At 45.8% G+C, this 9,813-nt stretch overlaps 47 pseudogenes; all 47 read left to right on the top strand.

Annotated features, from left to right (window-relative positions):
* Positions 1 to 70: 70 nt before the first annotated feature.
* LOC140083396 (5S ribosomal RNA) lies at positions 71 to 189 on the top strand (annotated as a pseudogene).
* A 70-nt stretch (positions 190 to 259) lies between these two features.
* LOC140085636 (5S ribosomal RNA) lies at positions 260 to 378 on the top strand (annotated as a pseudogene).
* Positions 379 to 448: 70 nt separating this feature from the next.
* On the top strand, positions 449 to 567 carry LOC140087343 (5S ribosomal RNA; annotated as a pseudogene).
* A 70-nt stretch (positions 568 to 637) lies between these two features.
* On the top strand, positions 638 to 756 carry LOC140099681 (5S ribosomal RNA; annotated as a pseudogene).
* Positions 757 to 826: 70 nt separating this feature from the next.
* On the top strand, positions 827 to 945 carry LOC140099680 (5S ribosomal RNA; annotated as a pseudogene).
* Positions 946 to 1,015: 70 nt separating this feature from the next.
* Positions 1,016 to 1,134, top strand: LOC140089644 (5S ribosomal RNA; annotated as a pseudogene).
* A 251-nt stretch (positions 1,135 to 1,385) lies between these two features.
* Positions 1,386 to 1,504, top strand: LOC140099679 (5S ribosomal RNA; annotated as a pseudogene).
* Positions 1,505 to 1,574: 70 nt separating this feature from the next.
* LOC140102179 (5S ribosomal RNA) lies at positions 1,575 to 1,693 on the top strand (annotated as a pseudogene).
* Positions 1,694 to 1,763: 70 nt separating this feature from the next.
* LOC140085624 (5S ribosomal RNA) lies at positions 1,764 to 1,882 on the top strand (annotated as a pseudogene).
* Positions 1,883 to 1,952: 70 nt separating this feature from the next.
* Positions 1,953 to 2,071, top strand: LOC140085877 (5S ribosomal RNA; annotated as a pseudogene).
* A 70-nt stretch (positions 2,072 to 2,141) lies between these two features.
* On the top strand, positions 2,142 to 2,260 carry LOC140099678 (5S ribosomal RNA; annotated as a pseudogene).
* Positions 2,261 to 2,330: 70 nt separating this feature from the next.
* Positions 2,331 to 2,449, top strand: LOC140085612 (5S ribosomal RNA; annotated as a pseudogene).
* A 70-nt stretch (positions 2,450 to 2,519) lies between these two features.
* Positions 2,520 to 2,638, top strand: LOC140085875 (5S ribosomal RNA; annotated as a pseudogene).
* A 70-nt stretch (positions 2,639 to 2,708) lies between these two features.
* On the top strand, positions 2,709 to 2,827 carry LOC140099677 (5S ribosomal RNA; annotated as a pseudogene).
* Positions 2,828 to 2,897: 70 nt separating this feature from the next.
* On the top strand, positions 2,898 to 3,016 carry LOC140100735 (5S ribosomal RNA; annotated as a pseudogene).
* Positions 3,017 to 3,086: 70 nt separating this feature from the next.
* On the top strand, positions 3,087 to 3,205 carry LOC140086908 (5S ribosomal RNA; annotated as a pseudogene).
* Positions 3,206 to 3,464: 259 nt separating this feature from the next.
* Positions 3,465 to 3,583, top strand: LOC140090564 (5S ribosomal RNA; annotated as a pseudogene).
* A 251-nt stretch (positions 3,584 to 3,834) lies between these two features.
* Positions 3,835 to 3,953, top strand: LOC140099674 (5S ribosomal RNA; annotated as a pseudogene).
* Positions 3,954 to 4,023: 70 nt separating this feature from the next.
* On the top strand, positions 4,024 to 4,142 carry LOC140083395 (5S ribosomal RNA; annotated as a pseudogene).
* A 70-nt stretch (positions 4,143 to 4,212) lies between these two features.
* On the top strand, positions 4,213 to 4,331 carry LOC140085600 (5S ribosomal RNA; annotated as a pseudogene).
* A 70-nt stretch (positions 4,332 to 4,401) lies between these two features.
* Positions 4,402 to 4,520, top strand: LOC140087342 (5S ribosomal RNA; annotated as a pseudogene).
* Positions 4,521 to 4,590: 70 nt separating this feature from the next.
* LOC140099673 (5S ribosomal RNA) lies at positions 4,591 to 4,709 on the top strand (annotated as a pseudogene).
* Positions 4,710 to 4,779: 70 nt separating this feature from the next.
* Positions 4,780 to 4,898, top strand: LOC140099672 (5S ribosomal RNA; annotated as a pseudogene).
* A 70-nt stretch (positions 4,899 to 4,968) lies between these two features.
* Positions 4,969 to 5,087, top strand: LOC140089643 (5S ribosomal RNA; annotated as a pseudogene).
* A 70-nt stretch (positions 5,088 to 5,157) lies between these two features.
* On the top strand, positions 5,158 to 5,276 carry LOC140096980 (5S ribosomal RNA; annotated as a pseudogene).
* A 259-nt stretch (positions 5,277 to 5,535) lies between these two features.
* LOC140099671 (5S ribosomal RNA) lies at positions 5,536 to 5,654 on the top strand (annotated as a pseudogene).
* A 70-nt stretch (positions 5,655 to 5,724) lies between these two features.
* On the top strand, positions 5,725 to 5,843 carry LOC140100722 (5S ribosomal RNA; annotated as a pseudogene).
* Positions 5,844 to 5,913: 70 nt separating this feature from the next.
* LOC140087948 (5S ribosomal RNA) lies at positions 5,914 to 6,032 on the top strand (annotated as a pseudogene).
* A 70-nt stretch (positions 6,033 to 6,102) lies between these two features.
* Positions 6,103 to 6,221, top strand: LOC140097289 (5S ribosomal RNA; annotated as a pseudogene).
* A 70-nt stretch (positions 6,222 to 6,291) lies between these two features.
* LOC140084250 (5S ribosomal RNA) lies at positions 6,292 to 6,410 on the top strand (annotated as a pseudogene).
* A 70-nt stretch (positions 6,411 to 6,480) lies between these two features.
* On the top strand, positions 6,481 to 6,599 carry LOC140096783 (5S ribosomal RNA; annotated as a pseudogene).
* A 70-nt stretch (positions 6,600 to 6,669) lies between these two features.
* LOC140097314 (5S ribosomal RNA) lies at positions 6,670 to 6,788 on the top strand (annotated as a pseudogene).
* Positions 6,789 to 6,858: 70 nt separating this feature from the next.
* LOC140087946 (5S ribosomal RNA) lies at positions 6,859 to 6,977 on the top strand (annotated as a pseudogene).
* Positions 6,978 to 7,047: 70 nt separating this feature from the next.
* On the top strand, positions 7,048 to 7,166 carry LOC140086906 (5S ribosomal RNA; annotated as a pseudogene).
* Positions 7,167 to 7,236: 70 nt separating this feature from the next.
* LOC140082164 (5S ribosomal RNA) lies at positions 7,237 to 7,355 on the top strand (annotated as a pseudogene).
* A 70-nt stretch (positions 7,356 to 7,425) lies between these two features.
* On the top strand, positions 7,426 to 7,544 carry LOC140094683 (5S ribosomal RNA; annotated as a pseudogene).
* Positions 7,545 to 7,614: 70 nt separating this feature from the next.
* On the top strand, positions 7,615 to 7,733 carry LOC140083406 (5S ribosomal RNA; annotated as a pseudogene).
* A 70-nt stretch (positions 7,734 to 7,803) lies between these two features.
* LOC140100710 (5S ribosomal RNA) lies at positions 7,804 to 7,922 on the top strand (annotated as a pseudogene).
* A 70-nt stretch (positions 7,923 to 7,992) lies between these two features.
* On the top strand, positions 7,993 to 8,111 carry LOC140087011 (5S ribosomal RNA; annotated as a pseudogene).
* Positions 8,112 to 8,181: 70 nt separating this feature from the next.
* LOC140090725 (5S ribosomal RNA) lies at positions 8,182 to 8,300 on the top strand (annotated as a pseudogene).
* Positions 8,301 to 8,370: 70 nt separating this feature from the next.
* Positions 8,371 to 8,489, top strand: LOC140090112 (5S ribosomal RNA; annotated as a pseudogene).
* Positions 8,490 to 8,559: 70 nt separating this feature from the next.
* Positions 8,560 to 8,678, top strand: LOC140099670 (5S ribosomal RNA; annotated as a pseudogene).
* A 259-nt stretch (positions 8,679 to 8,937) lies between these two features.
* On the top strand, positions 8,938 to 9,056 carry LOC140099669 (5S ribosomal RNA; annotated as a pseudogene).
* Positions 9,057 to 9,126: 70 nt separating this feature from the next.
* Positions 9,127 to 9,245, top strand: LOC140095979 (5S ribosomal RNA; annotated as a pseudogene).
* A 70-nt stretch (positions 9,246 to 9,315) lies between these two features.
* Positions 9,316 to 9,434, top strand: LOC140087945 (5S ribosomal RNA; annotated as a pseudogene).
* A 70-nt stretch (positions 9,435 to 9,504) lies between these two features.
* Positions 9,505 to 9,623, top strand: LOC140086904 (5S ribosomal RNA; annotated as a pseudogene).
* A 70-nt stretch (positions 9,624 to 9,693) lies between these two features.
* LOC140099668 (5S ribosomal RNA) lies at positions 9,694 to 9,812 on the top strand (annotated as a pseudogene).
* Position 9,813: the final 1 nt, after the last annotated feature.

The following is a 9,813-nucleotide window of genomic DNA, read 5'->3' as shown; positions in this document are numbered from 1 at the left end:
TTTTTGAACCTGAAAATTGTGTTAGTTTCTCTATGAGATAGTAAAAGAAGGTTCAAATTGAACAGCTGCTGTCAACGGCCATTCTAAGCTGAATGTGCCTGCTCTCGTAAGATCGCAGCAGCAATGCAGCTTAAGGCTTGGCAAGTACCAGCATGGGAGACTGGCTGGGAATCCCAAGTTCCGTTGACCTTTTTGAACCTGAAAATTGTTAGTTTCTCTGTCAAAGATGGTAAAAGAAGGTTCAAATTGAACAGCTGCTGTCAACGGCCATTCTAAGCTGAATGTGCCTGCTCTCGTCAGATCGCAGCAGCAATGCAGCTTAAGGCTTGGCAAGTACCAGCATGGGAGACTAGCTGGGAATCCCAAGTTCCGTTGACCTTTTTGAACCTGAAAATTGTGTTAGTTTCTCTATGAGATAGTAAAAGAAGGTTCAAACTGAACAGCTGCTGTCAACGGCCATTCTAAGCTGAATGTGCGTGCTCTCGTCAGATCGCAGCAGCAATGCAGCTTAAGGCTTGGCAAGTACCAGCATGGGAGACTGGCTGGGAATCCCAAGTTCCGTTGACCTTTTTGAACCTGAAAATTGTGTTAGTTTCTCTATGAGATAGTAAAAGAAGGTTCAAATTGAACAGCTGCTGTCAACGGCCATTCTAAGCTGAATGTGCCTGCTCTCGTCAGATCGCAGCAGCAATGCAGCTTAAGGCTTGGCAAGTACCAGCATGGGAGACTGGCTGGGAATCCCAAGTTCCGTTGACCTTTTTGAACCTGAAAATTGTAAGTTTCTCTGTCAAAGATGGTAAAAGAAGGTTCAAATTGAACAGCTGCTGTCAACGGCCATTCTAAGCTGAATGTGCCTGCTCTCGTCAGATCGCAGCAGCAATGCAGCTTAAGGCTTGGCAAGTACCAGCATGGGAGACTGGCTGGGAATCCCAAGTTCCGTTGACCTTTTTGAACCTGAAAATTGTGTTAGTTTCTCTATGAGATAGTAAAAGAAGGTTCAAACTGAACAGCTGCTGTCAACGGCCATTCTAAGCTGAATGTGCCTGCTCTCGTCAGATTGCAGCAGCAATGCAGCTTAAGGCTTGGCAAGTACCAGCATGGGAGACTGGCTGGGAATCCCAAGTTCTGTTGACCTTTTTGAACCTGAAAATTGTGTTAGTTTCTCTATGAGATAGTAAAAGAAGGTTCAAATTGAACAGCTGCTGTCAACGGCCATTCTAAGCTGAATGTGCCTGCTCTCGTCAGATCGCAGCAGCTTAAGGCTTGGCAAGTACCAGCATGGGAGACTGGCTGGGAATCCCAAGTTCCGTTGACCTTTTTGAACCTGAAAATTGTGTTAGTTTCTCTATGAGATAGTAAAAGAAGGTTCAAATTGAACAGCTGCTGTCAACGGCCATTCTAAGCTGAATGTGCCTGCTCTCGTCAGATCGCAGCAGCAATGCAGCTTAAGGCTTGGCAAGTACCAGCATGGGAGACTGGCTGGGAATCCCAAGTTCCGTTGACCTTTTTGAACCTGAAAATTGTGTTAGTTTCTCTATGAGATAGTAAAAGAAGGTTCAAATTGAACAGCTGCTGTCAACGGCCATTCTAAGCTGAATGTGCCTGCTCTCGTCAGATCGCAGCAGTAATGCAGCTTAAGGCTTGGCAAGTACCAGCATGGGAGACTGGCTGGGAATCCCAAGTTCCGTTGACCTTTTTGAACCTGAAAATTGTTAGTTTCTCTGTCAAAGATGGTAAAAGAAGGTTCAAATTGAACAGCTGCTGTCAACGGCCATTCTAAGCTGAATGTGCCTGCTCTCGTCAGATCGCAGCAGCAATGCAGCTTAAGGCTTGGCAAGTACCAGCATGGGAGACTAGCTGGGAATCCCAAGTTCCGTTGACCTTTTTGAACCTGAAAATTGTGTTAGTTTCTCTATGAGATAGTAAAAGAAGGTTCAAACTGAACAGCTGCTGTCAACGGCCATTCTAAGCTGAATGTGCCTGCTCTCGTCAGATCGCAGCAGCAATGCAGCTTAAGGCTTGGCAAGTACCAGCATGGGAGATTGGCTGGGAATCCCAAGTTCCGTTGACCTTTTTGAACCTGAAAATTGTGTTAGTTTCTCTATGAGATAGTAAAAGAAGGTTCAAATTGAACAGCTGCTGTCAACGGCCATTCTAAGCTGAATGTGCCTGCTCTCGTCAGATCGCAGCAGCAATGCAGCTTAAGGCTTGGCAAGTACCAGCATGGGAGACTGGCTGGGAATCCCAAGTTCCGTTGACCTTTTTGAACCTGAAAATTGTTAGTTTCTCTGTCAAAGATGGTAAAAGAAGGTTCAAATTGAACAGCTGCTGTCAACGGCCATTCTAAGCTGAATGTGCCTGCTCTCGTCAGATCGCAGCAGCAATGCAGCTTAAGGCTTGGCAAGTACCAGCATGGGAGACTAGCTGGGAATCCCAAGTTCCGTTGACCTTTTTGAACCTGAAAATTGTGTTAGTTTCTCTATGAGATAGTAAAAGAAGGTTCAAACTGAACAGCTGCTGTCAACGGCCATTCTAAGCTGAATGTGCCTGCTCTCGTCAGATCGCAGCAGCAATGCAGCTTAAGGCTTGGCAAGTACCAGCATGGGAGATTGGCTGGGAATCCCAAGTTCCGTTGACCTTTTTGAACCTGAAAATTGTGTTAGTTTCTCTATGAGATAGTAAAAGAAGGTTCAAATTGAACAGCTGCTGTCAACGGCCATTCTAAGCTGAATGTGCCTGCTCTCGTCAGATCGCAGCAGCAATGCAGCTTAAGGCTTGGCAAGTACCAGCATGGGAGACTGGCTGGGAATCCCAAGTTCCGTTGACCTTTTTGAACCTGAAAATTGTAAGTTTCTCTGTCAAAGATGGTAAAAGAAGGTTCAAATTGAACAGCTGCTGTCAACGGCCATTCTAAGCTGAATGTGCCTGCTCTCATCAGATCGCAGCAGCAATGCAGCTTAAGGCTTGGCAAGTACCAGCATGGGAGACTGGCTGGGAATCCCAAGTTCCGTTGACCTTTTTGAACCTGAAAATTGTGTTAGTTTCTCTATGAGATAGTAAAAGAAGGTACAAACTGAACAGCTGCTGTCAACGGCCATTCTAAGCTGAATGTGCCTGCTCTCGTCAGATTGCAGCAGCAATGCAGCTTAAGGCTTGGCAAGTACCAGCATGGGAGACTGGCTGGGAATCCCAAGTTCCGTTGACCTTTTTGAACCTGAAAATTGTGTTAGTTTCTCTATGAGATAGTAAAAGAAGGTTCAAACTGAACAGCTGCTGTCAACGGCCATCCTAAGCTGAATGTGCCTGCTCTCGTCAGATCGCAGCATCAATGCAGCTTAATGCTTGGCAAGTACCAGCATGGGAGACTGGCTGGGAATCCCAAGTTCTGTTGACCTTTTTGAACCTGAAAATTGTGTTAGTTTCTCTATGAGATAGTAAAAGAAGGTTCAAATTGAACAGCTGCTGTCAACAGCCATTCTAAGCTGAATGTGCCTGCTCTCGTCAGATTGCAGCAGCAATGCAGCTTAAGGCTTGGCAAGTACCAGCATGGGAGACTGGCTGGGAATCCCAAGTTCTGTTGACCTTTTTGAACCTGAAAATTGTGTTAGTTTCTCTATGAGATAGTAAAAGAAGGTTCAAATTGAACAGCTGCTGTCAACGGCCATTCTAAGCTGAATGTGCCTGCTCTCGTCAGATCGCAGCAGCTTAAGGCTTGGCAAGTACCAGCATGGGAGACTGGCTGGGAATCCCAAGTTCCGTTGACCTTTTTGAACCTGAAAATTGTGTTAGTTTCTCTATGAGATAGTAAAAGAAGGTTCAAATTGAACAGCTGCTGTCAACGGCCATTCTAAGCTGAATGTGCCTGCTCTCGTCAGATCGCAGCAGCAATGCAGCTTAAGGCTTGGCAAGTACCAGCATGGGAGACTGGCTGGGAATCCCAAGTTCCGTTGACCTTTTTGAACCTGAAAATTGTGTTAGTTTCTCTATGAGATAGTAAAAGAAGGTTCAAATTGAACAGCTGCTGTCAACGGCCATTCTAAGCTGAATGTGCCTGCTCTCGTAAGATCGCAGCAGCAATGCAGCTTAAGGCTTGGCAAGTACCAGCATGGGAGACTGGCTGGGAATCCCAAGTTCCGTTGACCTTTTTGAACCTGAAAATTGTTAGTTTCTCTGTCAAAGATGGTAAAAGAAGGTTCAAATTGAACAGCTGCTGTCAACGGCCATTCTAAGCTGAATGTGCCTGCTCTCGTCAGATCGCAGCAGCAATGCAGCTTAAGGCTTGGCAAGTACCAGCATGGGAGACTAGCTGGGAATCCCAAGTTCCGTTGACCTTTTTGAACCTGAAAATTGTGTTAGTTTCTCTATGAGATAGTAAAAGAAGGTTCAAACTGAACAGCTGCTGTCAACGGCCATTCTAAGCTGAATGTGCGTGCTCTCGTCAGATCGCAGCAGCAATGCAGCTTAAGGCTTGGCAAGTACCAGCATGGGAGACTGGCTGGGAATCCCAAGTTCCGTTGACCTTTTTGAACCTGAAAATTGTGTTAGTTTCTCTATGAGATAGTAAAAGAAGGTTCAAATTGAACAGCTGCTGTCAACGGCCATTCTAAGCTGAATGTGCCTGCTCTCGTCAGATCGCAGCAGCAATGCAGCTTAAGGCTTGGCAAGTACCAGCATGGGAGACTGGCTGGGAATCCCAAGTTCCGTTGACCTTTTTGAACCTGAAAATTGTAAGTTTCTCTGTCAAAGATGGTAAAAGAAGGTTCAAATTGAACAGCTGCTGTCAACGGCCATTCTAAGCTGAATGTGCCTGCTCTCGTCAGATCGCAGCAGCAATGCAGCTTAAGGCTTGGCAAGTACCAGCATGGGAGACTGGCTGGGAATCCCAAGTTCCGTTGACCTTTTTGAACCTGAAAATTGTGTTAGTTTCTCTATGAGATAGTAAAAGAAGGTTCAAACTGAACAGCTGCTGTCAACGGCCATTCTAAGCTGAATGTGCCTGCTCTCGTCAGATTGCAGCAGCAATGCAGCTTAAGGCTTGGCAAGTACCAGCATGGGAGACTGGCTGGGAATCCCAAGTTCTGTTGACCTTTTTGAACCTGAAAATTGTGTTAGTTTCTCTATGAGATAGTAAAAGAAGGTTCAAACTGAACAGCTGCTGTCAACGGCCATTCTAAGCTGAATGTGCCTGCTCTCGTCAGATCGCAGCATCAATGCAGCTTAATGCTTGGCAAGTACCAGCATGGGAGACTGGCTGGGAATCCCAAGTTCCGTTGACCTTTTTGAACCTGAAAATTGTGTTAGTTTCTCTATGAGATAGTAAAAGAAGGTTCAAATTGAACAGCTGCTGTCAACAGCCATTCTAAGCTGAATGTGCCTACTCTCGTCAGATCGCAGCAGCAATGCAGCTTAAGGCTTGGCAAGTACCAGCATGGGAGACTGGCTGGGAATCCCAAGTTCCGTTGACCTTTTTGAACCTGAAAATTGTGTTAGTTTCTCTATGAGATAGTAAAAGAAGGTTCAAATTGAACAACTGCTGTCAACGGCCATTCTAAGCTGAATGTGCCTGCTCTCGTCAGATCGCAGCAGCAATGCAGCTTAAGGCTTGGCAAGTACCAGCATGGGAGACTGGCTGGGAATCCCAAGTTCCGTTGACCTTTTTGAACCTGAAAATTGTTAGTTTCTCTGTCAAAGATGGTAAAAGAAGGTTCAAATTGAACAGCTGCTGTCAACGGCCATTCTAAGCTGAATGTGCCTGCTCTCATCAGATCGCAGCAGCAATGCAGCTTAAGGCTTGGCAAGTACCAGCATGGGAGACTGGCTGGGAATCCCAAGTTCCGTTGACCTTTTTGAACCTGAAAATTGTGTTAGTTTCTCTATGAGATAGTAAAAGAAGGTTCAAATTGAACAGCTGCTGTCAACGGCCATTCTAAGCTGAATGTGCCTGCTCTCGTCAGATCGCAGCAGCAATGCAGCTTAAGGCTTGGCAAGTACCAGCATGGGAGACTGGCTGGGAATCCCAAGTTCCATTGACCTTTTTGAACCTGAAAATTGTGTTAGTTTCTCTATGAGATAGTAAAAGAAGGTTCAAACTGAACAGCTGCTGTCAACAGCCATTCTAAGCTGAATGTGCCTGCTCTCGTCAGATTGCAGCAGCAATGCAGCTTAAGGCTTGGCAAGTACCAGCATGGGAGACTGGCTGGGAATCCCAAGTTCCGTTGACCTTTTTGAACCTGAAAATTGTGTTAGTTTCTCTATGAGATAGTAAAAGAAGGTTCAAACTGAACAGCTGCTGTCAACGGCCATTCTAAGCTGAATGTGCCTGCTCTCGTCAGATCGCAGCATCAATGCAGCTTAAGGCTTGGCAAGTACCAGCATGGGAGACTGGCTGGGAATCCCAAGTTCCGTTGACCTTTTTGAACCTGAAAATTGTGTTAGTTTCTCTATGAGATAGTAAAAGAAGGTTCAAATTGAACAGCTGCTGTCAACAGCCATTCTAAGCTGAATGTGCCTGCTCTCGTCAGATCGCAGCTGCAATGCAGCTTAAGGCTTGGCAAGTACCAGCATGGGAGACTGGCTGGGAATCCCAAGTTCCGTTGACCTTTTTGAACCTGAAAATTGTAAGTTTCTCTGTCAAAGATGGTAAAAGAAGGTTCAAATTGAACAGCTGCTGTCAACGGCCATTCTAAGCTGAATGTGCCTGCTCTCGTCAGATCGCAGCAGCAATGCAGCTTAAGGCTTGGCAAGTACCAGCATGGGAGACTGGCTAGGAATCCCAATTTCCGTTGACCTTTTTGAACCTGAAAATTGTGTTAGTTTCTCTATGAGATGGTAAAAGAAGGTTCAAACTGAACAGCTGCTGTCAACGGCCATTCTAAGCTGAATGTGCCTGCTCTCGTCAGATCGCAGCAGCAATGCAGCTTAAGGCTTGGCAAGTACCAGCATGGGAGACTGGCTGGGAATCCCAAGTTCCATTGACCTTTTTGAACCTGAAAATTGTGTTAGTTTCTCTATGAGATAGTAAAAGAAGGTTCAAACTGAACAGCTGCTGTCAACGGCCATTCTAAGCTGAATGTGCCTGCTCTCGTCAGATTGCAGCAGCAATGCAGCTTAAGGCTTGGCAAGTACCAGCATGGGAGACTGGCTGGGAATCCCAAGTTCCGTTGACCTTTTTGAACCTGAAAATTGTTAGTTTCTCTGTCAAAGATGGTAAAAGAAGGTTCAAATTGAACAGCTGTTGTCAACGGCCATTCTAAGCTGAATGTGCCTGCTCTCGTCAGATCGCAGCAGCAATGCAGCTTAAGGCTTGGCAAGTACCAGCTTGGGAGACTAGCTGGGAATCCCAAGTTCCGTTGACCTTTTTGAACCTGAAAATTGTGTTAGTTTCTCTATGAGATAGTAAAAGAAGGTTCAAACTGAACAGCTGCTGTCAACGGCCATTCTAAGCTGAATGTGCCTGCTATCGTCAGATCGCAGCAGCAATGCAGCTTAAGGCTTGGCAAGTACCAGCATGGGAGACTGGCTGGGAATCCCAAGTTCCGTTGACCTTTTTGAACCTGAAAATTGTGTTAGTTTCTCTATGAGATAGTAAAAGAAGGTTCAAATTGAACAGCTGCTGTCAACGGCCATTCTAAGCTGAATGTGCCTGCTCTCGTCAGATCGCAGCAGCAATGCAGCTTAAGGCTTGGCAAGTACCAGCATGGGAGACTGGCTGGGAATGCCAAGTTCCGTTGACATTTTTGAACCTGAAAATTGTAAGTTTCTCTGTCAAAGATGGTAAAAGAAGGTTCAAATTGAACAGCTGCTGTCAACGGCCATTCTAAGCTGAATGTGCCTGCTCTCATCAGATCGCAGCAGCAATGCAGCTTAAGGCTTGGCAAGTACCAGCATGGGAGACTGGCTGGGAATCCCAAGTTCCGTTGACCTTTTTGAACCTGAAAATTGTGTTAGTTTCTCTATGAGATAGTAAAAGAAGGTTCAAACTGAACAGCTGCTGTCAACGGCCATTCTAAGCTGGATGTGCCTGCTCTCGTCAGATTGCAGCAGCAATGCAGCTTAAGGCTTGGCAAGTACCAGCATGGGAGACTGGCTGGGAATCCCAAGTTCCGTTGACCTTTTTGAACCTGAAAATTGTGTTAGTTTCTCTATGAGATAGTAAAAGAAGGTTCAAACTGAACAGCTGCTGTCAACGGCCATTCTAAGCTGAATGTTCCTGCTCTCGTCAGATCGCTGCATTAATGCAGCTTAAGGCTTGGCAAGTACCAGCATGGGAGACTGGCTGGGAATCCCAAGTTCCGTTGACCTTTTTGAACCTGAAAATTGTGTTAGTTTCTCTATGAGATAGTAAAAGAAGGTTCAAATTGAACAGCTGCTGTCAACAGCCATTCTAAGCTGAATGTGCCTGCTCTCGTCAGATCGCAGCAGCAATGCAGCTTAAGGCTTGGCAAGTACCAGCATGGGAGACTGGCTGGGAATCCCAAGTTCCGTTGACCTTTTTGAACCTGAAAATTGTGTTAGTTTCTCTATGAGATAGTAAAAGAAGGTTCAAATTGAACAGCTGCTGTCAACGGCCATTCTAAGCTGAATGTGCCTGCTCTCGTCAGATCGCAGCAGCAATGCAGCTTAAGGCTTGGCAAGTACCAGCATGGGAGACTGGCTGGGAATCCCAAGTTCCGTTGACCTTTTTGAACCTGAAAATTGTTAGTTTCTCTGTCAAAGATGGTAAAAGAAGGTTCAAATTGAACAGCTGCTGTCAACGGCCATTCTAAGCTGAATGTGCCTGCTCTCGTCATATCGCAACAGCAATGCAGCTTAAGGCTTGGCAAGTACCAGCATGGGAGACTAGCTGGGAACCCCAAGTTCCGTTGACCTTTTTGAACCTGAAAATTGTTAGTTTCTCTGTCAAAGATGGTAAAAGAAGGTTCAAATTGAACAGCTCCTGTCAACGGCCATTCTAAGCTGAATGTGCCTGCTCTCGTCAGATCGCAGCAGCAATGCAGCTTAAGGCTTGGCAAGTACCAGCATGGGAGACTGGCTGGGAATCCCAAGTTCCGTTGACCTTTTTGAACCTGAAAATTGTGTTAGTTTCTCTATGAGATAGTAAAAGAAGGTTCAAATTGAACAGCTGCTGTCAACGGCCATTCTAAGCTGAATGTGCCTGCTCTCGTCATATCGCAGCAGCAATGCAGCTTAAGGCTTGGCAAGTACCAGCATGGGAGACTGGCTGGGAATCCCAAGTTCCGTTGACCTTTTTGAACCTGAAAATTGTAAGTTTCTCTGTCAAAGATGGTAAAAGAAGGTTCAAATTGAACAGCTGCTGTCAACGGCCATTCTAAGCTGAATGTGCCTGCTCTCGTCAGATCGCAGCAGCAATGCAGCTTAAGGCTTGGCAAGTACCAGCATGGGAGACTGGCTGGGAATCCCAAGTTCCATTGACCTTTTTGAACCTGAAAATTGTGTTAGTTTCTCTATGAGATAGTAAAAGAAGGTTCAAACTGAACAGCTGCTGTCAACGGCCATTCTAAGCTGAATGTGCCTGCTCTCGTCAGATTGCAGCAGCAATGCAGCTTAAGGCTTGGCAAGTACCAGCATGGGAGACTGGCTGGGAATCCCAAGTTCCGTTGACCTTTTTGAACCTGAAAATTGTGTTAGTTTCTCTATGAGATAGTAAAAGAAGGTTCAAATTGAACAGCTGCTGTCAACGGCCATTCTAAGCTGAATGTGCCTGCTCTCGTCAGATCGCAGCAGCAATGCAGCTTAAGGCTTGGCAAGTACCAGCATGGGAGACTGGCTGGGAATCCCAAGTTCCGTTGACCT

Source organism: Engystomops pustulosus, chromosome 9 (assembly GCF_040894005.1).
Source record: "Engystomops pustulosus chromosome 9, aEngPut4.maternal, whole genome shotgun sequence".
In the NCBI taxonomy this organism is placed as follows: domain Eukaryota; kingdom Metazoa; phylum Chordata; class Amphibia; order Anura; family Leptodactylidae; genus Engystomops; species Engystomops pustulosus.
The sequence above is the reverse complement of the archived record's forward strand: the minus strand, read 5'-3'. Positions and strand labels throughout refer to the sequence as shown.